This window comes from Styela clava, chromosome 11 (genome assembly GCF_964204865.1).
Source record: "Styela clava chromosome 11, kaStyClav1.hap1.2, whole genome shotgun sequence".
Taxonomy (NCBI): Eukaryota; Metazoa; Chordata; class Ascidiacea; order Stolidobranchia; family Styelidae; genus Styela; species Styela clava.
In genome coordinates this window covers 14,085,663-14,111,026 of record NC_135260.1, presented here as the reverse complement: position 1 = coordinate 14,111,026, position 25,364 = coordinate 14,085,663, and the positions used below count along the sequence as shown (strand labels likewise).

The 25,364-nt window shown below is 35.8% G+C and overlaps 1 long non-coding RNA gene across 4 annotated transcripts; it reads left to right on the top strand.

Annotated features, from left to right (window-relative positions):
• Positions 1-6,275: 6,275 nt before the first annotated feature.
• Positions 6,276-25,255, top strand: LOC120347984 (uncharacterized). Of its 4 annotated transcripts, XR_013478992.1 has the most exons (6): positions 6,276-6,405; positions 8,176-8,272; positions 10,027-10,147; positions 12,264-12,302; positions 18,426-18,516; positions 22,751-23,230. It is a non-coding gene; the product is annotated as an uncharacterized LOC120347984 (long non-coding RNA). The 4 variants fall into 4 exon arrangements; XR_013478994.1 differs by lacking the exons at positions 12,264-12,302; positions 18,426-18,516; positions 22,751-23,230 and adding an exon at positions 24,146-25,255; XR_005570152.2 differs by lacking the exons at positions 12,264-12,302; positions 18,426-18,516.
• The last annotated feature ends 109 nt before the right edge of the window (positions 25,256-25,364 follow it).

Below are 25,364 nucleotides of genomic sequence, written 5' to 3'. Positions count from 1 at the left end.
GTAAAGCGTTGACTTCCACAAAAACTCAGGCGCATACTAGGCACATGAGAACCGCCACTTTTTTGCTGTTGGGAGCAATAGTGAAACCTAGCTCCAAATACTTCTTATCATACTGCCTAATAAAGTCTCCCTTTCGTTTTTTGCTTGTTTCTGCGTGATCCATATCAACATTGCTGCAAGGTCGTTTCGAGGCAATTGTGAAGTTGAAGTAGCAGTCTCTTCATTTGTCCTGTCAATACCACTAACTTGGTTTCGCTGCGTTTCTTTCGAAAGAAATGGATAATCATTTGCTGTTTGTTTGCCTCAATCTTACTATCAAACCTCGCTAAATTATAAGCCTAGTGTCAAATTACGGAGCGTGCGAACTGTTGAAGTTGTCAATCGGGTATCCTACGCGCAAAAAGAAAAGTGATGTAAACAAAACAATTTTAACATTAGCTTTTATGCGGAATGTGATCACCAGACCATAAATTTGCATTTTTTGTAATTTTCTAGGTATCTTTCATTGTAGACGTGGGCAGTTTTGAGGATAGAATATTTTTTACATCTTATTTGATATTTTTATCATGATAAACATGGTCAAGATTTTTGATAATCGCTCATTAAAATTTTAATGAGCGCAGTGTTCCCGTTGACGTCATTCTCACTATACCGTGAGATTCTGCCAACGCGCCATGCTCTGTGGGATATGCCGCATATGCGCTGCAAATGCAGCGCTAATGTCGCTTTGGGTACGGTACCGGTACTGGAAGCGTATAACATTGCCAATCTTTAACCCACCCAAGGCTGCAAGAGGTGAAAACTAAATTATTTAGTAAAAAAGATGAATATCTCCAACCTATAACAGTACACTACCGGCCTCCTAACTAGGTTAAAAAAAACATGACTTTATACGGGAGAGAGATTTATTTCGTCAACCAGAATACAAGCATTGAATCAATAAAAATTATATACAAAGCACACAGTTATTCGGTATAGACTGGGAGCGATACGACCATCACAGTCAGCTCCCCCCTTCCCCCGATGTTCGCTATCAAGATTCACAGCTAATTAAGATGTTTGAACAATTTAACAAAAATCGCTACTCCTTGGGGGAAGGGTTGACTAAGTTACGGAATATTTTTGGATTCGGTAAAAAATCGTAGTCCATTATTAAACCACTAACGTTTTGCCAACGAATAAAATTACTTATCTAGACTTGAAAAATAAATCGGTGATTGAACAACCATTTTGATTTATAAGTTTACGGCAGACAATACTCCCCACTATAGTTACACTTGAATTACTCATTGTTTTTGAGATGTGTTTAGCAGCTGATTCATTTCAGCATTTTAACCCATTTTCCCTAAATGTGTGATAATTATGATAAAAATACATTCGGTTATTATCGATTGTTTGAGCAAAAATTCATTTCATCTTAAAAGTGTTTTAAGATATTCGGAGGAAATAAAAATCTACCACGAAGAGTTAATTCATACCTTAGAAAAAATACCTAAGTCCATAATATGCACCATTTCTTACGGCGATGAACGAGATCCGTCAAAGATTTTAGGCTAGAGCGAAATGTTAACAGGAAAACATGTTTCTGCCTGGGCCCAAACCCCTTTGCGGGTACCGTTTGCAAACGCGATGACCACTACACTATGGAAAGACATCAGAGTAGGTTTTAAGCCGATTCGACAAACCACGGGTGTATGCGTTTCCCTATGTAAAAGTCAGCACGTTCGCCTGGCACGCAAACAATTATTGTTAAGTCTCCCAACAGTATTGTTCATTATAAAATGACCCACCGGGGTATACGTTTCTGTAGTGTAAAGGTCATAACGTTCGCTTTACGCGCGAATGGTCCGCATCGTTTTAAAATTAGTATTTATCTAGATTCTAGATAGTGTTAGGAATGATTTGAAAATTTGAAATTCTAGCGCAATCTTCTTTTTTAATTTTTGAGTGGTAGCGAGGGTGATTATTTTTTGCCCTAAGTTCCAAAATTTTGAAACGAACGATTTCATGGCATTTGAAGTAAGACACAAAGTGGTAAGGACGTCTCTTTCAACACTATTTTGCTCTATTCTAAAGCTATTCACTGATAATTGACCGTTTTGGGGCTTACTATCAATGCATTCTCCAAATTAATCATCCGATTTGGCAAAAATGCGCAATTGTATGGCCTGAGGAACTCCGCGGTGAAGTAAGTCTAAAAAAGGGATTTTAACGTAACGTTAGATCTCAGTGGCTGCTTATATCTTGCCTTTTTCGTAGCGAAATCGGGCAAATAAGCATCCGTTATACGTTGTATCAAAAAAAATTCGGTTGCCAAACTTTGCGCTGGCTACGCTCTTACCGATGTAAAAAAAGAAGTCGATTATTACGGAAAACATCAATTCTTTCGATACTTGGAAGTATAAGATTTGATTTCAAATTTGAGGATATGAAAATGGAAAAAGTTCACACATTCATTTCTTTAGAAACTAAGCATAAAGAACAGACAGGCTATAAAGTTTTGTACAAAGCTTCTACTCACGCTTAAAATGAGAAAATTAGTGAGTATCCAGTTAGAAATGCATTTTGCGCCGAACATTACAATTACGATTTAAAACATGGCAGGATTGTTTCTATCAAATCTTACATTTTGTGTATTAGTGGTGGAGGTTTTGTACAAAAGATTCAATGAGAGTTCCCATAAGATTTGAAAGCAGGATCCTGAATATTTTGCTAGCTTCGTAAGGTGAGATTTCTTTTGAACCACGTTGGTAGAGAAATATATCAGTATTTATATTCGACATATAAATGCGAAATGTATATTGTATTCCAGGCGGAGAAATTGTTTGCAATCCAATCGGTGAGGAATTGATTAATCTGACGGGCACAGCCACAGGGCAAACCAGCCTTCTCTTCATTTCACCTATTTTTATATCCTGGTGCTGACACTCTGTCTGGTTTCTGCCACTGACCCCGACTGCTGTTACAATTACCTGGTATCCGACTTCCTTCATGTGTGTTGCCGGCGGTCTGATTTGTGCCACTGACCCCGTCCTACCAACAGTAACTGGCTTCTTGACTTCCTTATTGTGTTTTTGCCTACTTTGCTTACTGTCGCTGACCCGCTCCTTCCCACACTGAGTACATGACTGTTGCTTTGGCCACTATGTCTGCATTCTGCAACTGACCCTGTCCTGCTCCACATTGTTTGCAACTTCTTTCGTGTGTTTCAGTCACTATCTCTGCGTTCTGCCACTGACCTACCTACACTACCTGGATTTTAACTTCCTTCCTGTATGATGGACTCATGACCATTCTATCTGTTTTCTGCCACTAACCCTATCCTTTTCACGCTAACACCTATCTGAGTACCACGCCCTCTTGCCAGGTTACCAGTCCGTGTGGGTTATGAGATTAGTAAATCGGTTATGCCGTCCAGTTGGTCTAGTTATCAAACATGGGATCATTTATTGATGCAACCCAGTGGTTTTGAATTTTTTTTCGTGAAACATAATCCCAGTGGAACATTAAAGAAGGCCGAGGAATCCAATAATGCGATAGTTTAGTTGTTTGAATAGTAGGCTACATATAACGAATCTAACACTGGAGGCACAAAATTATTTTTTATGCAAGTGTCGCAAGTTTTATAATAGTGGCGAATCCAAAAGAATTACGAGTTGAGTTGCGCGTGACTGACTAACTTACTATACGTCCAACATGTGGTCGACTAGGTTAAGTATATCATGTATTTTTATAGTCTTTCTTGGCAGTTTAGAGTGGTGGCCTGTAACTTTGCTCAGATATTGGTCTCTTTATTTCTAAGCGAGTGCGCGTGGTGTTACCAAATTAGGCTTTTTCAGCTCATTCTCTCATTGGACACTGAATGTAGAAAATGGATCTTTTATTAGTCAGTGTATTAAATATACATTATCCAACTGGAAATCCAGAGTCTGGACCTCAATTGCGCTTATATGAAGATCCTACCCTAAGCTAAACTCATAAAGGCACAAGTAAGCATTTCTTACTGCTTCAAGTTGGAATGGGCCGGAATGGATTCTCTTCCTTAGCTTGGAAAGTTTAGAGAGAGCCTTCAAATGATCAATGAAATTGTGCATGAATTAACAAAATCCGACGGTCGATGATATGGTTGACACGAATCATCCAACTGAGCCAAGTCGGGCCAATAAAATCTAGGCTAGCCCTACTCGCGGCCAAAGTTATGAAGTTGAGTCGTTGAGCCCTAGTTTTGTGAAGCTGATGACTTTATGTAAATGTTTAATCCATGGCTGCAAAAATTATATACCATGAGATTTTTTTCGCCGGCAGTGGGAAAGCCTACAAGCAAGACATCTTTTTCATATGGCGTTCGCTTAGTGATAAATTGGTCGACATGTCAATCACGCCATCGTAAAGTTGTCGCTCAACTAACGACTGTTGAATATCGCGTCACTGTCTGCCTAAAGCTGACTAACTTTTGCGGGTGGCATTTTCGTTAACCGTCGGCCGAACTTTGTGATTGTCAGGTTCAATATCAAGTTTACAGCTTTTGGTTTTGCTGTAGGTGTAGGCAAACATGTAGGCCTGAAGGATAATGGCAAGAGGTCAAATTTCTTCCTCCACCTCTGCCTGGTTTTACTTTAAAATGCGGAAAAAATTACTCATGCTTGCTAAACTCAATTCTACAGATAAATAATAATAGATGTAGCAAATAAATAAAATAAAGTATTTCATTGTTACGCAACATGACATCGAAATATAAAATTAATTTATTGATTCATATACCCAGCATTTAAATTAAAAAAAAAACGAAAAAAAATATTCAATTATATTTTAGGTATGTTTAACACAATTCTGGTAGTTTTAGCGGCGCATTTTTGGTGTTCCACGAGGCGACATAAAAAGCAAGTGCTCCGTGGCGAAAAAAGCTTGGGAAATGTTGGCTTGGGGTATGGGTGGTGGAAGGAAGCCGTCATCAATCCTCTGGTACTAAATTATCCCCTACGGGATTCGAACCTGCAAATCCAAGCGGGGTAATCTTAGGATAGAAATCAAGCGTATTCCCAAGGCTTAGCACGATGCGCCACTCAACGCAAACGTAGTCAGCTGCAGAGCACTGGCCGACATAGATACCAAATACAATAAAATACGTTTCCCCCCTAACCCGGGTGATGAAATCTCAGAATTGTCCTTTACGGCCGTACATACCTGTATCATGATCGTTCTTTACCAAGAGGTCTAATCTATAGACAGACTCAAAGTGCTTCACATGGACCTAGGGTCTGCACGATATATTCGTTTACTCAAAATGGAATTGATAAAATTTAAGAAGCAGCAAATACATCCGAGTTATCAAATAGAGTATTTTCAATTCACTCATTAATATTGATCGGTAAGTAACAATTTGATTTTGTTACGTTCTTATTGTGGGTCTACGTCAATAACACCTCTTCACGAGCTCCATAACACCAAATATTTGAATGGTCTCGAATAGTTGATCTATATATCATCAGTTGTTGTCGTCGGTATGCTCTTGTCTTGAGCAGTCAATTATTTACTTCACATGGAACCGTGATTATTGCTGTTGCTGATGTTATGTCTCTGCCGGTTGGTTTGGGCGAAGAAATTACCATACATGAGGCATCGAAACAACGTCACGTTATGACCTCCCTTTTAACGACATCGCCGGCACGTTATTGCGCAAGTCAATAAGCTAAGATTTGTACGCCAATGCAGAGAATGCATTGATATAACGCTAAACTTGTACACGCGTTATTCTTTCATTGAGTTGTAGGAAGGTTACATTTTTGATGGCATTCACGTGCGCGTTTACTCGACAAATATAAACAGACAAATATAATGGAATTGCTGGATTCTTTGAACTAAGCTCCCGTCACTGATGCAAAAATGTGTGATGTGAGATAAACACCCCTGTCACGTTTTAAAATAAAAAATAGGTAATTATGCAGTTTGGGTTTTGGGTTAAAACGATTTGAATTTGCGGCTGAATCTGCATCCCTCGCCTTAACTGAATAATTACTATTTCTATTTAATTCGAGCGCGGCGGGGTGTTGTTTTGGGGCGGGACTTGGTACAAAAGATCCTGAGAATATTACTCTGAACTAGGTATTATACGATGTATGGAGCAAATCCCAACCGTCATTTGCATTCTGCAACTTTGAGATCACGCGTTAGAAGCGTGATCAGCTCGTAACGACAACCTGGAGTAATTAAAGTAATCAGGTAAAAACATTTGATTACAAACAATCCGTTAGCTTTTTTCGTCAAATATTTTTGCGCGGGAAGCCACAAGCGACATCGCTTTTAGTCATTCAGAAATGTTCGTGATAGAATGAGGTTTTATTTTCTGTAGGATGTATGGATAGGCTGACTATTGGGTTATGACAGTGAGTTCAAAACAATATTCAGGTGAGCTAAATGTTCTTTATACCTATTACTTTTATTGCTATTATATTGCTTTTATTTTACTATTGTATAGGTGGTAAATTAGAGGTTTTCGGGCCTATGCGAATTGGAATTATTAACCTAATACAGTAGTACAGATTGATGGATGATTCTCTTTTGTATCGAACTCACTAACAGCGGGTTCCATCGTTTCGTCACAAATAGGCCAAACTTTAAGGCTATATGGCAATACATAAACTTATCATAATAAGAAATTTAAACGTAACACACTGATCTACGTAACTACATAAGCTGCATTCAACATGGTACGCTTTACATGAATGTAATGCATAACTTTCAAAACTTTCGCAAATGTAGCGCAAAATCCATGGTTTAATAGAGATTCGCCATAGCCTTTTCACTTTAATATATTATTGTGTATAGATTGGATCTTTGTACAAAGACCCTACCAACGTTCAAAACAAGAGAATTATATCATTAAATCATTTCTAACCCCAAATGGATAATTAATAATATGTCATTTTAAAACGTGGCGGGAGCTTTGCGCAAAAGATTCGATAGATTCAGTCCCACTGTCCATTGAATATGCTAGCTACAGTTCTGCGACAGTTTATACTTTTTTTCAAATTCAGAAATATTAAAAGTTAAAGATTCAATGATACAGAACGAAGAATATTACAAGTTAATATCATTTGAACATTTTATTTGACTTTCGACGGCTATTGATTCCTGTACACCACTGTTTTCGTTCAAAATGCTATACAGTTCGATGCGAGCGCACCGCGTCTCAGTTCTTGCGATCAGAGTCACCATTGTTATGCCACTTTTTTGATCGTGTCTTTTCTTTCGAAACTGTAAGATTTATATTTTCACAAGTTTTAATAATTGTCTTTCGATTCAAAAGTCCAAAAAAGTAAGATCCACGTTCCCGTTCAAGATGCTAAATAGTTCGATGCGAGCCAACATTGTTATGCCGCTTATTTGAACCTTTGCATTCTATCGAAATTGTAAGATTTAGATTTTGCACAAGTTTCAATAATTGTGTTTCGAAGCAGAAGTCCAAAAAAGTACTATAAATATAGTACCTTGTATTAAATTGGTGTACTCTTTGCGACCCATAAAATTCGTTGCGCGGTTCCCTACTGGATAGCGATCCCCAGTTTGCGATCCCTACCGTGATTAATGTGATAATGCTTCAAGTTACTGATCAGAGATAATTAGTCATATACTCCATGAAACAGTTATAAAACTTTATTGGTTATTTTATCGTTATTGTAATATTTGCAATTTGTGCAGTTTGAAAACTACATCTGATATGTATATATAAAGTATATATTTGAAATTTAATGGCAATCGCTGAATAAATTTTATTCGTCTAAATTTTCTAAGTTTTGGATTTTATGAAATTTAATGTCGAAATTTACCCGTTAAGTATTTAATTAAAACTTACGTATATTTTGAGAAGAAAATATTCAGAAAAGAGTCTTACTTTAAGAATACAAAATGAGATACAATATGATAAACTAACATATCATCTTACCTAAAGGATGTAATTTTGGTAAATTCGGGAAACACAGTTGAAAATGACCTAAATTGACTTACATAGTTGGTTTTTTGTATCTTTAGCATAAGCATAGCTTTGTAGTGTCTCTGTCAAATAACATTTGTGGGAATTAACTAACTGAAAATGGCATAGTTGGCTCAACGAAATTTAGTTTAATTCAAATTTAGAATTGGCTTACACTAAATCACGATCTATATATTGATTTTCAGCGTTTTGAAACGATTTATAATTGCACCGAAAGAAATTCGTCAAGAGCCAGATTTTCATCACTGAGTGAGATGGAGGCCTATCAAGTCTGAAGAGCAAGTATGTAACCAAATCCTTTGAAATCTTTCAATTCACATTTCTATTAATAAATGATATATTGTATTGTAAATGTTAAATGATATATTGTAAATGATATATATATTGTATTGTATTTTTTTCGGGTAATCTACTAACAAAATATTACTTTTAATATATTGAGTATAAGCTTAGTTTTGTTTTGTCTGTCAAATAAAATTTTCTTTTATTTACAACCTCAAAATTTCATAATAACATGATTTGCGCAACTACCGTTTCACTCTGGCTGTTGAGTCGGCCCAGTGATTTAAGGCGGGGGTCATTTAAAAAAAAATTTAGGCTTTTTTTGTTCCCGCCCCATACCAAAAACCATACCAGGTTCAATTCTTATAATCGCGGAATTAACTGTTTGTACTACAAATTAACTGTAGCAATATCCGGTGAATAATGGCGTAGTCAGTACAGCGCTTCACGTTCAGGGGCTAGCTGCTGTGTTGTCCCATCTGCTGTCGTTTCGTTTAATCGTCCAAACCAAAAGGCTAATTACTATCTTGCAATGTCAGTTTATTTAAAGGTCATTAGGCCAGCATAAATGAGAGGCGTTTCATCGCAATAGGGCGTCACGTTGTGATTACGACAAACAGTGAAATTAATCCAGCAGTGTATATCTGCAGAGATACTGAGAGGATTTGAACTATGCCTAATTAAGTGCAATTCGGGTAAAACACAACCCCAACTTGATAACCATGCGAATATTAAAACTTATTGTGTAACTCGTTGTTTATCATAGGGTGCCTATATATACTGATATGCCTGATTTTTTGAAATCGTAGTCCCAGCCTTTTTCATTATTCTGATGAGCGTTTTTACCACAAATGGTAGTTCACACTAACTATACCATACTATATAAAATATTCAGGCTAATTTCCTAAATGTAACTGTGGCTCATCGTGACCTGCACTCTCTGGTAGTGAACAGTTGATAACCATGTCATTAATGTTCCCAACTAGTTCAAACTGGAATTGCCCCAAATTTCCAGTAATGGTATTATCAGAGTGCGTCATACTAACTGTATTAAAATAGCCGTTAATCTTACATCTCTTATAGACCTCGTGTCCCAACTAAAATTTCCCAAAACGATACCGTATAAATTAGGAGACATGATTTAGATGTAGAGACATGAAAATATGTGTCATATTTCCCTATTGTTAGTGCGGGTCACGTAATGTTATGCCTAATCATGTGTATTAAGAAAAACTTATTCTTCAGTTGACCGTCAATATAAAATATAGTAGTTTCAAAACTCTAGAATTCTTACTTTTCCAATTAATATCTAATTGAAAATCTGCAAACCATATCGAATGAACGTAAATTAATAATTAATATCAGTTGGTTACAAGTTGTCGTCCTTGTATCTTTAGAATAAGCATAGCTTATCACAAGGGCGTGGACAATTTTTTGAAGGGCGTTTAGGTAATTAAGAATAGAAATATTTGTTGGATTTTATCTTTCCCGCCTTATTTTCAATATTTTCATTTCTTGAATATGTAGCCGTATTTTCAACGTGTTTTTCAATGAATGAAAATTAATATTTTTTGTTTTTATGTATATCTAAATTCTAAAGTATAAGCATAGCTTCTCTGTGCTCCTGCCAAATTATATTTTCTGTAACTTATAAACCTAAAACTTAATAATGACATAGTTCGAACAACTATATATAATTCAAATCGATATTATACAAAATTTACCTACATTCCATTATCTCATATAGATTTCAGCTTTCTGAAACACTTCTTGAAAGCGAGAAAGACAATTTATCATTATATCTGAAGACATGCGGAATTATTTGTCCGATTATGCATCACTGAGAGAGGTGGCTGCCTCGAGTCTATAAAGCAAGTATGTTATTCCAATCTTTTGAATCTTCCTACTACATTCATCACCATTATTCACGGATCCCCACAATAAATTTTAAAATTATTATCTATTACTATTCTTATGTAAGTTAACATTACTTTACTTAATTTAAATGCTAAACATTTAAAAATGAAATATATTAAGGCTGTAAACTCAACAAACATATTATCAAATTTGGGGTCGAACAACCTTTTGGTGTTTTTGGAATACTGAAAAAATCCTAATAACGTACGCGATGGCATTTTGATAGAATCACCGATAGTTTTCGTCAGCGCGACGTGTTTTTTTTAAACAACTTATGTGCTTATTCTCCCTGAATCACAAATTTCCTTGACATATGAATGTATTGTTCCACGAGGCCGACGATAACTTTTTTGTTCTTGTGCGGAATTATGAGTTTAGTGTGCTAAACAAGTTAGAGTGCTATATTATAAAAATCGCTGAAGTAGAATAAATGATAAAGAGGTGAATCCGCAACCCAATTTCTTGATTGAAAACGGGCATTATAAAATATTAAAACTAAAATCTAAAACTGAAGATATCACCATAAGTTTTGTTCTAGCAGTCTCGCAGCAGATTGAAAACGCTTTTTAGACATTGTAAATTTGTGTTATGTTAGAATTTCTTCAAACTGTATACCATATAGTAACTGAAATCGAAACACAATGAGTTGTTCGCGCGATGTACCTTTTGTCTATTTTAAAACTACCGATAGGAGCCCAATACGAATTTTTCTCGGTATGTGACGATATATAAGATAATGAATGCAAAATATATCGAACAATTTTTTTTTTTTGCAATATTTTAATATTACAATCTTCGTTTTGTCCATATCTTTAAAATAATTTTGAGTGCCGAAAAAACAAATCAAATTTGACTAACCTCAAAATACGATTCCGGTCTACTTATAGTTGGTAGTTTGGGACGTATTTTATGCAATTTTTAAATAGTAATTTTTCATTTTAATAATCGTAAAAGTTTTCTCGACTAAAATTCGAGTAACGAAGAACACAGATAAATTACTATAAAATTACTATGACAAGATATTTTAAATGCTCGCACCGAGAGACAACTTTTTACCCACTGCGATCCTACTTATAGATAATGTCACATTTGAATTTATGCTCGTTGTCGTATTTTGACGCTACTGATGTCAAATTTTATCAATGATGTTATTACTTCTTTGGACAGTCACAAAAGTAGCCAAGTCAGTATTTTAATAAGTAATCTAACCGTAAATCCCCTACACACGACTTATACTTCCCTTGGTAGTCCTAGTAACCAATAACCATACGTTTCATGTTGATATATGTTCGAAGCTGGCAATCCTCGGTAGTCCCAGTAATCATACAATTCATGTTATAAGTGTTCGAAGCTGGCAATACTTGGTAGTCCAAGTAACCATACGATTCTTATTGATAAGTGTTTAAAGCTGGCAACCCTTGATAGTCCTAGTAACAACGCGTTTCATATTGATAAGTGTTCGAACCTGACAATCCGTGGTAGTCCAAGTAACCATACGATTATTATTAATTAGTGTTCGAGGCTGGCAATCCTTGGTAGTCCAGATAACCATTCGTTTCATATTGATGAGTGTTCGAAGCTGGCAATCATTGGTAGACCAAGTAACCATACGGTTCATATTCTAAGTGTTCGAAGCTGGTAATCCTTGGTAGTCCAAGTAACCTTACGGTTCATATTGATAAAGTGTTTGAAGCTGGCAATTCTAGTTAGTCCAAGTAAACATACGATTCATAACTACCATAAAATAGTTTATCATGAGGTACCTGAGCTAACATGTCTAACTTCGTTAAAAGCATAGTCCTTATCATTTTATCATTTTACATGGCTTATACCATTTTTACTTAATTTTGAAACCCGTTTTCACCACAAATGGTAGATCACGCAAAGTACCATACTATGTAAGTGAATCTGACAGAGGGTGTTAAGTTTTCAAATCTAAAAATATATTCCCTATTTCTTTATAGTTTATTGCGAGTATTAATATGTCATGTTCTTATAATGAATGTATAATGTATGCAATCCCTGTGGCTAATTTAACTTATTGAAAATTATTTGATGAAATATATATTTTTAGTTGTTGGGAAGAAAAACAAAAGAGGACCTGAATATTAAGGTAAATATAACGCACAATGCCTGTGGTACACAAACATTTTAAGTTTGGAATTTCTCAAGTCTCGCGCCCACCTCAAAATAACTAGTTAACAATGTGCTACAAAAACACAGATAGTTAGGGCGGAAGTTTTCGTCAAGTAGCACGTTGAAAATACGTGTATGGAACGGTGACAGCACATTTGAACCTACGTACATTTGAACCCGTACATCTGAACCCGTAATTTGAACCCAGGACAATTGCACCTGTATACTATTGCACCTATGGACATTTGCACCTACGGACATTTGAACCCATACATTTCCACCCATGGATTTTAGCACCCGCATATAGATTGAACCCGCGGACATTTGAACCCGTGTACGTTTGCACCCGCGTACATTTGAACCCATGTACATTTGCACCCGCGGACATTTGAACCCGTGTACGTTTGCACCCGCGTACATTTGAACCCATGTACATTTGCACCCGCGGACATTTGAACCCATGTACATTTGAACCCACGAACATTTGCACCCGCGGAAATTTGAACCCATGTACATTTGCACCCGCGGACATTTAAACCCATGTACATTTGAACCCACGAACTTTTGCACCCGCGGACATTTGAACCCACGTACATTTGAACCCGCGTACATTTGAACCTACATACATTTACACCCGCGTACTTTTACACCCGCGTACAATTGTACCCACAGACATTTGCACCCATGAACATCTACACCCATGGGCATTTACATTTACGGATATTAGCGTCTTTACATATACACCCTTATCCTTCCATTTTATATACTATAGTATATAGGATTGAAAGGTACACTTAGGATTCTTTCTCCGAATGCATACGTTGCGAAAACAATCAATATTACCATGGAATTGTCGATTATATACTCGAAGGCTTTATTACTATTTTCTATATATTTAAATTATATTATATATTTATATTATACTCCGTCTGTCATTGTCATCGCAATTGTCGATATCATAAGACTCAATGGACAAAATGTTCCGCTGTAGAATGCGAGCCAAAATTGGGGAGTATGATTTGTGCTTTGAACGGTCGACGACTCTTGAAGAGCGCGAGCAAGGATTTTAATTGATGTGTTAGTTCGATCCCGCGCAAAGTTTTTCCTCGCATCAATGCTCTTTTTCCCTCGCAGACAATTCCAAACTGTTTCTTCAAGACGTTGCAGCTGCGAAGATGACAAGTCCCTTTGCGAAAATAAGTTGGAAACATGGCGCCTACATTTTCCAAGACCACAAGAGGAAACGACTTACTGATTTACAAAGGCCACGAATATTGTAAGCGAAATGATCGGGTTTCAGATGCTACTCATTGGCGCTGCCGTCAGTTTAGGAACATTCGATGTAAATCGACTGTTGTTACGATCGGTGAAAATGTAATAAAAGAACTAGGATATCACAGTCATTCTGGCGACAGCATTAAGACTGAAGTTGGGATCATCCGTGCAACATTAAAAGAAGCAGCATCAACACCATCAAATACATCGACAAGATATATTTTAGGTGAAGTATTGAATAATAGATCAACAGATGTACTAATGCGCTTGCCAGGCAAGTCGACTCTGGAGGCCAATATACGCAGAGTAAGGCGACAGAAAAATTGTTCACATACGAATCCTACAAGTGCAAGCTTTGATATTCCGAGCGAATATTTAGATATCATTTTGCATGACACTGGCCCGGAGGATCGTCATCGGATAATGGCTATTGGAGATCGATCACTACTTGCACATCTAGATAGTGACACATATCTTGGCGACGGTACATTTGATGTGGTGCCCGATATTTTCTTCCAGTTGTATACAATTCACTGTAAAGTGAGCGCATCCTATCCACCATGCGTATATTTCCTATTACGAGACAAGCGACAAGAAACATACGTTCAGATGTTGGAAGTGTTGAAAATCATTTTCCCAAATGCTAACCCCACCAAAATCATTGTTGATTTTGAAATAGCAGCTATCAATGCATTTCATGCACAATTTCCTCTGGCCGATATTAAAGGATGTTATTTTTACCTGTCACAAGCTATAATTCGAAAAGTTGGTTCTATCGGATTAAAAGAGAAGTTTGAATGTTTACCCTCTTTCAATCTGAAAATTAGAAGTTTGGCAGCTCTGGCTTTTGTTCCCATTAACGAGGTTGCCGAAGTCTTCACCTTGCTTTGCAACACTTTCGAAGATTCGCCCGAATGCAATCAACATTTTTTCAATATTTTGAATCTACCTACATTCGTGGACCTCAAGTGGGTTCACGTCCAAGAGAAGCAAGATTTCCCCCTCGATTGTGGAACTATGCCAAAGAGATTGAAATAATGCCTTCGGCCCCAAGAACAACAAACGCTGTAGAAGGATTTCACAACGCCTTACAAGGAATGTTAGGATGGGGTTTGCTGAATGGCCTACGAAAAGACATTGCGGTCCACAAACTGAATGCGGAAAATGCTCATGTAGGAGTTACGGCCCACCAAAGATCAAAGTATGTTCAACTTGCTGTTAGGTTGTCAGTTAAAGTTTTTTCATACGGAACTGAAACCGACAAGCTGAGGTATCTCCACTCAATAGCTCAAATGCAGTCTATTTGATTTTGACTTTGATCGTGATATCGTAAAATTTCGTTTATCGTCATTATTTTGATTTGTTGTTTAACCATTGTATCATAATTGATAAATTCCTATTTTGTAAAACGTCCATAGCTACTCTATCTCAAAATTGATCGCCCATTCGACACAAATTTGTGAGTGATAACTTTATTGAGATATTAAAATAAATGTAATCCGTAACCTATGACGTCGTTTGTAAATTGCAATATCATATTTAACAGACCCTATATGCTGAATATGTTCGATTTACTCTAAATAGTGTAAACAGCAAAAACCATTTTTGGCCACGATAATGATTGTAAAACTTCTTCACTTTCGAATATTCAACATATTTACATGACTTACGATTTCTATGTATAGTTTTGTTCTGACATTCTAATGAAACAATACTTCAATAAAACTGGCATTTGGCTATGAACTAGAGATGTACCGATGTATCGGTATCGGCAATATCGGCCATTTTTTCGGTATCGGCCATGTATCGGTATCGGTTAGATTAGGGCCGATATTTCCGATATATTTACCTTTTTGATATGGTCCAGAATGTTTTAAAAGATAAGTTGGAATACTACTTTTTAATTTATTTTTTGTCTGGAGAGATCGTGAGCTATGAGCCATACATGTCCCTACCCCCGCGAGAGAATAGGATTCACGTATTTTTAGCTATTTTCGCTGTCAAATTTTTTATATTGACATTTTTAATATTACATAGTAATTATGAAGAAATATATCAACACGGCACATAACAAAAAGCAATTAGGCGCCCAGTTTTAAATCATACAGTGGAATTGGGGTCCTTATTAACGGCACATGGACTTTTGGCACGGGTATAAATTCTGACTGTTTGTCGTCAAGTACGAGTGTCATTTAGTCCGACGACATCGATAAACTAAATTCCGACACAATTATCCCTCTACGCAGATATTAATTTTGTTTAACTACACAATTTCTTTATAGATATATTGACATGACCGCCTAGCCCCAGAGGGCCTAGAGTCCTAGACTGTCTCAAAATATATGATGGCAATTGTATAATAATATAAAATAGTAAAGTAAGAAAACATCCTCGACGGTTATATGTAGGCCTTCTTTTGGTCGGTGCTGATTGATATTCTTTCATGTTGGCTTTGACTTATTGCGTCGACGATTACGATTAGCCACGAAATAAAATATTTGAAAAATGCTTTTAATTCGAACGTAGGACGGCGGCTCTAGAATGTGTGGGTGATATTCGATATTCTTTTAAACACGAATAACGATATTCGAAGGTCGCGATATTAACATTAAATTCAAATTGGACATCCCGGCTTATGAGTTTTCTAATTGAACACCGAGATTACTAGCGTTACTGTACAGTGTATCTTAATCAGTTAAAGCAAACACCAAACATTAATTTCATATTATGTGATATATCTTTATTTCGATCTGAAATAATGTGTTCAATGAACAACGCTCAAAGACCATTGTTTTAACCCGTCTGCCCTACACAGCACACCTAATTAAGTAATATTTATATAGTATCGGTATCGGAATATCGGTAATATCGGCCTTTCTGTAGTATCGGCATATCGGTATCGGCTTTTTTAGCTGGTATCGGTATCGGTATCGGCGACAAAAGTGGTATCGGTACATCTCTACTATGAACATGTTGTTACAAAAATAGCATAGTTTCATTATCTTAATTTCATATTTTCTTAGAAACGAAGAATCTGTGCTTTTATTTATTTATATACAGACAATAGTATTCAATTTATAGATTGATTTTAGGAAAAATGGCAAAACCTGATTTGAGACAACACTCATTTTCAACAGTAAAGCGTGGTCGTGTATGCATACATATAACAATTTTGTAAACATGCTAGCAAGAAAACATGAAGTGCCCACAGAGCTCCCAAATCTCATGCTGGGCGGGATATCATAGTAGGCGTTTTCGGTGCAATAATTTCAGAACAAATTTATAGGAGTTGACCACTAAAAATATTACTGTAAAGCTAGTTTTAGTAAGACCCTCATTTAAGACTTTCGCTTTCTAGGTCATCGTCTGTTTTGGAGATCGCGGCTAACGAATGAGATAAGGATTTACAAATGTCAATGTAAACAGCAAAAGAAAAAAGACCTTGGCAGAACAATGTTGTTTATATCGTTAAGAGATGTTTATCCCTCGGACTACAATGACACTCAAAAATGCTTGCTTCGTAGAAGCGGGTAAATGCATATACATCAAAACTAACTACAAGTGAAACAGTGTTGAAATTTAGAATATTGAGCTTGCGCCTGTAACATGAAAATTATTTGCGACTGGAAATTGCCGTTGGGGCAAACATTTTTTGTGAAAATGTACGTGGGTTCAAATGTACGCGGGTTCAAATGTACGCGAGTTCAAATATATTATACGTTGGTTCAAATATACGCGGGTTCAAATGTCCGTGGGTTCAAATGTACGCGGGTTCAAATATACGTGGGTTCAAATTTCTGTGGGTGGAAATATATATGGGTTCAAATGTCCGCGGGTGCAAATGTTCGTGGGTTCAAATGTACATGGGTTCAAATGTCCGCGGGTGCAAATGTTCGTGGGTTCAAATGTACATGGGTTCAAATGTACGCGGGTGCAAACGTACACGGGTTCAAATGTCCGCGGGTGCAAATGTACATGGGTTCAAATGTACGCGGGTGCAAACGTACACGGGTTCAAATGTCCGCGGGTTCAATCTATATGCGGGTGCTAAAATCCATGAGTGGAAATGTATGGGTTCAAATGTCCGTAGGTGCAAATGTCCATAGGTGCAATAGTATGCAGGTGCAATTGTTCTGGGTTCAAATTACGGGTTCAGATGTACGGGTTCAAATGTACGCGGGTTCAAAGATAATGGAACCGTATGGAACGTATATAATGAAATAAATTAAGAAAATAGGGCGGACAAGATTTTACGCTTGTTTTTTAAGTTTCCTCAATCAGCTTCACGTCCCCTTAAAATGTTTACGCCCCCATGTGAGGCGCGCTCCACCGTTTGAAAACCACTGCACTAGTAAATAATTGACTAGTCGATATTTATATGATGAGATACAATATAATGCACTGACAGATCATTCAAATTAGGTAAAAATTGTAATTTTCGTGGAAATCATCAAATAATTTTATATTAAACGAAACATTTTTATTTTTATTTTTTTCTAAACTTCTAGTATAAGCTTAGGTTCTCATGTCCCTGTTAATCAAAACTCCAAAGATTGATAATGACATAGTTTGAATAACTAAATCTCTTCTCTGTATTCCTGTTAAATAGCGTTTTTTGTGATTTGAATAACTTGATAGTGTCTTAGGGCAACGAAATTTAGTTTCACCTAAAGTTAGATAGACTCGGTATACACATAATCATGACATTAGATTGATTTTTATGTATTTTTAATATAAGCTTACCTTTGCTTTACCTCTGTCAAACAGCATTTTTTGTGATTTATAATTCCAAAACTTGATAATAAAACTATATATTTATTTTCAGTTCATTTTCATTGCATCAAACGACATTGTTAATAGTCTGGTGCATCACGGAGTGAGATTGAAGCCTATACAGTCTAAAAAGCAAAGAGCAAGTATGTAATCTTATAAATCTTTCAATTCACATTTTGTCAGGTATAAACTGATATATCATGTTAAATCCCGCTGGTCAGGAAGAGCTGAAAATATTTGAATTCTCCTCACTAAATGTCCAAAATATTTTGCCCAATTTTATTAATATAATTTCGTAAAGTCATGTAATGCAATAGTTCCCACACGCTAGTTCACGGGCAGGTGTTCAGTTTTTAGCCGATATGCAATAAATTTTGCTGCTTCGTTAATTTCGTATACATAATTTCCAAAAAGCCGCAGGTTATGTTCCTTTTTGGGCGTTATCCCGTCGATGGCAAGTCTCGAAGTATGCGCCAGTCCGCTAGCAATGAGGTTATAATACTGACAATGGGGCATTTGCGGTTGCATTCATACAATTGGTCGGCCTCCTTTTATAGTATTTATTGTATTCGTGCTTTATGGGTTTGTTTCGTCGCCATAGCGTTTTGTTAGTTTTTCAATAGTCTAGAACAGTAGTTTTTACCCAGGGTTCAATTGAATTTTTGGTGTTCGATGGAGCTGTTCCAGGGGTTCGACGAGGGTCCTTTGAATCAAAACAGTTTTATATTATGGAACTTCTCTATCACATCGTCTACAAATTATGCAAATTTAAAAACAGTTCATCTCAGATATTTAAACTTACACGTTCAACAGCTAAAAAATTAGCGTTGCTGTGTGTATAGCATTGAGAAGTTGTAAGTTTTAGTGAACCCGTCATCTCCACGGATGTCGCGCGTTTTGGTGTTTGTGCTTATATGATAGTGCCCTTAGATGCTTTCTGCTTATGACTTTGAAACATCTCAGGTTGTTATGGAAAACCTATGATTTTCAAGATGAATCACACAGCGTTACGTTGTATTATTTTGTTGATGTTGCCATTTCGCGAGAGCAGAAACAGACAGATACAAATATTTTGATGAAATATATATCCAATTCATATTGAATTACATTTTGCCGTCATTCGTAAACCCAAAACTTGACATAGTTCATATAGTTCACATAATGACAAAGTTCGAAAAGTCATTGGTACATTCAAATTTTAACCATAAAACCGAAATTCGATCGAAATAATTAAATATTCTTCTTAAATTAATCAATTTTTGTAAAAATTACCATCTTCGAATACCATATTGTGCCGCCACAACTTTTTGTTGAACTAAATTTTTTTTATATTAGTGCTCGGTTTATTGGATTATTTAAATTTTTCCCCGCTAGGTCGAAAAAGTTCGAAATAATTCAATATTTTGGAAAAAACCTATTGTGTTTTTTTGTCAATTTCATTTACACTGTATATTAATTATTTAGGAATATTACGACAGTTGAGAATGCTTCATGGAAAAATGAAAGATTTGGGAAAACATCCCCGCCAGCTTTAAAATACCAAATTAGTAGTTGTTCAGCTTGGGTTAGGGTTCAGGTTAAGAATGATTTACAAATTTGAAATCTGCATTTCGGAGTGTTTTTTGAAATTAATGCTTCCATTGAATTGAATTTAAATCTGTCGGTAACTTAAATGCCCGACCCAGATTTGTGTTTGGTAAATTTTAATTTTCATTTAAATACAAAAAAATCTGATTAATAATAATTTGATTCTAAGTCATTGTCGCATGAATGTCTTAGTCGTACAAAAATACATTGGAAAATGCTAAATGATGTTTATTGTTTTTACTTAAGTAAAACAGTAAAGATGGAAAATAAGAATGTTAAGCTAAATATTAGGGAAATGAAAGCAAACGTATCAACAAAAAAGCGCTGGACGTTTCCACGAATTTGAGAAATAAATGAAATGGTCACTTCTAATCCTCTGACGAAGCGTATTGAATTGGTAGATTTAAAAGCCCGCAACATGAGGACTTTTTATTGAATTTTTAGAATTTTCTGATTTTGTCGTAACGATACTGATCCGTTTGATCTTTATTAGAGCTTGCGAGTACTTTTGCAGAGCAATGCTGTATTACATAATGGTATTTTACAAAAATCTTAAGCTATGTGGTGAAGAGAGGGAAATGAACTGCAAACTTCTTGTTCCTAATACCATGTTTTATTTATACAAGATTCCCCACACTATATCTCCGCCGTAACAAAAAGCTTGATCAGATGTTTGAAAGCCATGCACAACAACAGATTCATGAAAAATCCCAATTTACTGATGCAAATATTTGACCGAAAATATATTAATTGAAAGCGAAAGTTTTTCGGATTTTGTCTCCCTCAGCGAATTCATTCGAACCGTTAGGTTTTAATTAACCCAATATGCTAGACTAGATAATGCCTCTGCTAGAAATGCGGAGCACTGGTCAAACTTGTGCGTGCACTGAAAAATACACACACAAAAAAACTAAGTCCTAACATGAGGCCGAGATAAAATAATGACTATGAGACAGAATGTGTCTGTGCGTTAACCTCTGTGGCGTCGGTTATCTTAAGTTTAGCCGACAGATTACTAAAATGCTTTTATACATTTCGTATAACATTAATGTAATTTGAAGCGCCAAAAAATAAATAAAAATACGCTCGTTGCGTTAATGAGTCTTGTTAGCTGTAATTGTGACAAAATTATACCACTTTGATCTTTTGAAAAAATAAAAATGCGGATTCTACTTGCTTCTCATGCAGGTACATCGTAAAACTCTCATTTGCAGTGCGATTGTTTTGAAATCATATTTTGAAAATATGTTAACGTAACTATAAATATCAAAGAAAACGAATCTCCCAAATCAAATAAACTCTCTTTGGGTTTAGTACAAAATATAGAACGCCGTTAACATTATAAAGAGGGAAATGAGAAATACCTGTAAAAAAGAAAAATGTCTGTCCATTTTGAACTTCAACGGACATTTTTTCTGTAGTTCTTTGCGTTTCATACTTTTTTATTTGATTTTTGTTGTCAAGACTTCATGATAATATTGATTTTACAGTTTTTTTTTCTTGGTTTAAAAAAAGACTATATAGTGTGAATGTTTACACGCATTTTCTACTTGAGTCTCTCGTTTTACGTTTGTGCTCCTTTTTCCCCCTAAAAAGAGGTCATCTATAAACTTGTTCTGGTATCACGATGCCATGAAAATGTATTTTCTTCTGGTAGTCGCGTTTTTATTACTTTAACTTGGTTTCAATTTTAATGCTCGAATCAAATTAGGATAATTTTAAGTGGAAACAGGTCCAAATGGTTCCATTACATTTGAACCCACGTACATTTGAACCCATGACAATTGCACCCGTATGCTATTGCACCTATGGAATTTTTTTTGTTTCACGGATAGTTAAACCCATACTAACTCTAACCCATGGGTTTTAGCACCCGCATATAGATTGAACCCGTGGATATACGCATGGGTTCAAATGTACATGGGTTCAAATGTACGGTCACCGGTCCAAATATTAACTGAGGACAGCTAAACTAACGCAATATGTGTTCATTTTGCAATGATATCGTCTGCCATGAATATTAATTTTTTAACGAATGTTTATATTCCTATCGTGTATTATTTACTTGTTTCATTTTATCATTAATTGCGGTATATTGGCTTTTCATTTATTTCAATTTCGTATGAAATGGTTAAAATGGGTGTACTACCTTCTGCTTAAAACAAACACCAATGTCGTTATACAGTCAGTGCTGGTCAAAACTAAATTTAAAGATTAAAATATATCGGGTATCGGTAATATCGGCAAATTGTTTGGTATCGGTATTCGTATCGATATCGGCTAAATGTAGACTGATATTTCCAAGATAATTAACTTATCAATCTATTTCAGAATGTGTTAAAAAGTAGGTTGAAATACTGATATGAAAATTATGTTTTGCTCTGAATGATGGGGTTTGCGGTATTGGTCTCGTTAAATATGTTATTGAATGCGAGAATTCATATGTTATATCCATGCGTGTATGTATCTATGTATGGCGCTTTATTAATGCGAATATTTGGACTCTAAAATCGTTTATCATGAGGTACTTGAGCTAACATGTCTAACGTCGTTAAAAGCATAGTCCTTATCATTCTGCATACCATATATCTTTTTTTTCATTAACCTTGAAACCCGTTTTCACCGTATGTCTCATTTACGGGGAGTTTATAGCGACGACAAAGCGAAGAGACACTATTCATTGGTCAGCGCAGTACGGGCAGAAAAAGCTCGCCTTTTAATTCAAACAGCAATTCTATGTTACGAGATCAGTGTTTGGTTTAAGCCATCTTTATGAATCAACATTTTTAGGCGTGAACTTCACAAGGAACTAAGCACGGAATATGACATACTGATGAAGACCCGCTCAGAGTTGCATTGTCAAGTTACACTCTGGAGTACAACACACTGGTGGAGTGCATTAGACCAGATTTGTTCGATTTGGGTTTTCTCCTTGTTGAAAACAAGATATTCATAATTAGTTAAATGTGTTTGTAAATGTAACATTCGGCAGTCCAACTGTTAAGATCATTTCATCTTAGGGTTATGCAGGGTGTTTGTGAAAAAAGTAGGTATACATTGTGGACCTGTGGTTCCCGAGGATATTATTGTAGTGATAACTTTAAAATCAATTTGAAAAACACTCGGTTTGAAAATGGAAGTGTCATTGCTAGTAATTTATTTGCTACGTTGTGATATTTGTTTGATTTCCTGAAAAATCCTAAAGTTTATCAGTGTTTTTACTTGACTAAATACCAGTAATTATCAATAATTGAAGGTTAATCGAGCAAATTGACTCTTTTAAAATTGTGCATTGAACGGGTAGCCTTCGGCTTAATCCTTACACAGAAAGTAGCCTTCGGCTTCGAAAAGGTTGGTGACCCCTGGTGTAAACCATGAGGTCTGGAATGTTTGTTATGGTCTTGCGCGCGAGAAAAGCTAATTTCCTAGACAGCAATATAAGAAAGAACGTAATATGACATTTGGAAGTGATAAAACATCGCTTACTTTTCGAGCATGTACACCCCGCTGCGATAGAAAAACGTCGCGCAACAAAAAAATAATTCAATAAACCTTAGCGTTGTGCGCTAACCAATAACACAGGCAAGTCTGATAAGGTCTTATTTCAAATTTCATTTTGTACATGCTTTTATGATTTATATTAATTGTTTTAATATGACTTATAAGAGCTTTCAACCCGATAACAAACGAATAAACAACAGAACGATCGATCAATCATAGCCTAGCCTGATTCGATGCGGTGACTTTTCAAAAAAAGTTTATATTACGCGAGATCGACTCACGCTATCTGCACAATTCTGGTAGCATATAAAACAGAAAACCAATACGCAGTCAACTGTATAATCACATTTGAGCTTTATAAGAAAATAGCTCGTGAAACAGCTGACAGAAGATAGTTGAATTTTTGTTGTTGTTAATTTTTGCAGTTTCGAGTCACCTCATCAACACGTGTTTGAGTTGACGGTCCTCCAGTAACATCTGGCGTATAGTAGTCAAAAAGACCTCCCATTGATATATAATTAATGATATATTAGGTAAATCTTGGGGTCGCATAACATGAGGAAAAATGGGTATACAAAATTGGGTCGGATTGCTCGTCTAGACCAGCAATTTCACCATCTGTTAAATATTTAACCCGCTGCCAGGCATTCAAAGCTCGCACACGGTTTTAAAATTAAATGCCAGATTTGATACCTTTCAACTGCAAATAGACACCGATAAAACAAATCGCAACTACCGCTTGGGATAATACTGTTTTGATCCATTCCCGGTTCCAACCATTAGCAAAATGGACGCCACATATCCTGACGCGTTTTAAGTAGATGGACACCACCTACGGGAAGAAATTCCGACTTAGATTTTTTCGCCAACACTTTAACACGGAAAATCACGAAAACTACATCACAGAGACGTACATTTTCCAATCTTAAAAAAAGATGAAGTCAAGGTCTCAAAAGAACTAGACAAATAGCAGAAAGGGATACATCATCATAGTACCTGCGGACATTAGCACTTGCACTCTCCACGAACTGACTACATCACAGAAGGTATGCGGCATCTTGCACATAGCTCGGTGTACAAGTGCATTCCAAGAAACATATAATCTAAACAAATTGGCAACAATGTAACTAAATTATTTACAATATGGAAGAAACGGGCATTATTGATGGCACACTATTCGGAGGAATAACTCCAAACAAAACTGAACTGGTGAACATTAGTAAATTCAAAATATTGGAACCTCATGGGACTTAATTCACCGGATAAATAGACTATTGGCTTATCTAATTATTATTATTATTTAATATTAATTTTCATTTTAACGTTATGTAAGATTTTAATTTAGTCACTTCTAACTCTAATTTTCAGAATATTTCTCACTCCTTGATTTGCGTTTTATTTGACTTTTGTTTATTTCTTATATATATATATATATTTTTTTGGTATTCTTAAGTGTCCTAAAGTTGAATTTATTTACAATTCGAAAACCATGATTTTATGTGCACGCGACAGTTTTTCATGTCACACTCGGAATATGCTGGATGGTTCATTCATTAATTTTATTATCAATTATTATTATATTATCTAATGTTGATTTGACTTCCTTATTGTTCTTTAAGTGCCAATAATTTTAATTACATTTTTTTACCCGTTATTTTTGAGACTGCGATAATTTTTCTCATCACATATTAAATGAGCTCGATTGATATCCGCGATTCCAATTTTCACATCATTATTTCTACGACTAAATATGAATTAAATGTACATTCATTGTTTCGTCATAAATGATTTGAGATTGATCGGAAAAACGTTACGGAAATACATTTGTGTTAGTGTGCAGCAGGACTCTTCAATTCGATAAAATAGTCATGTTTATTCCTGCTACGGCATCCTTGCAGTATGC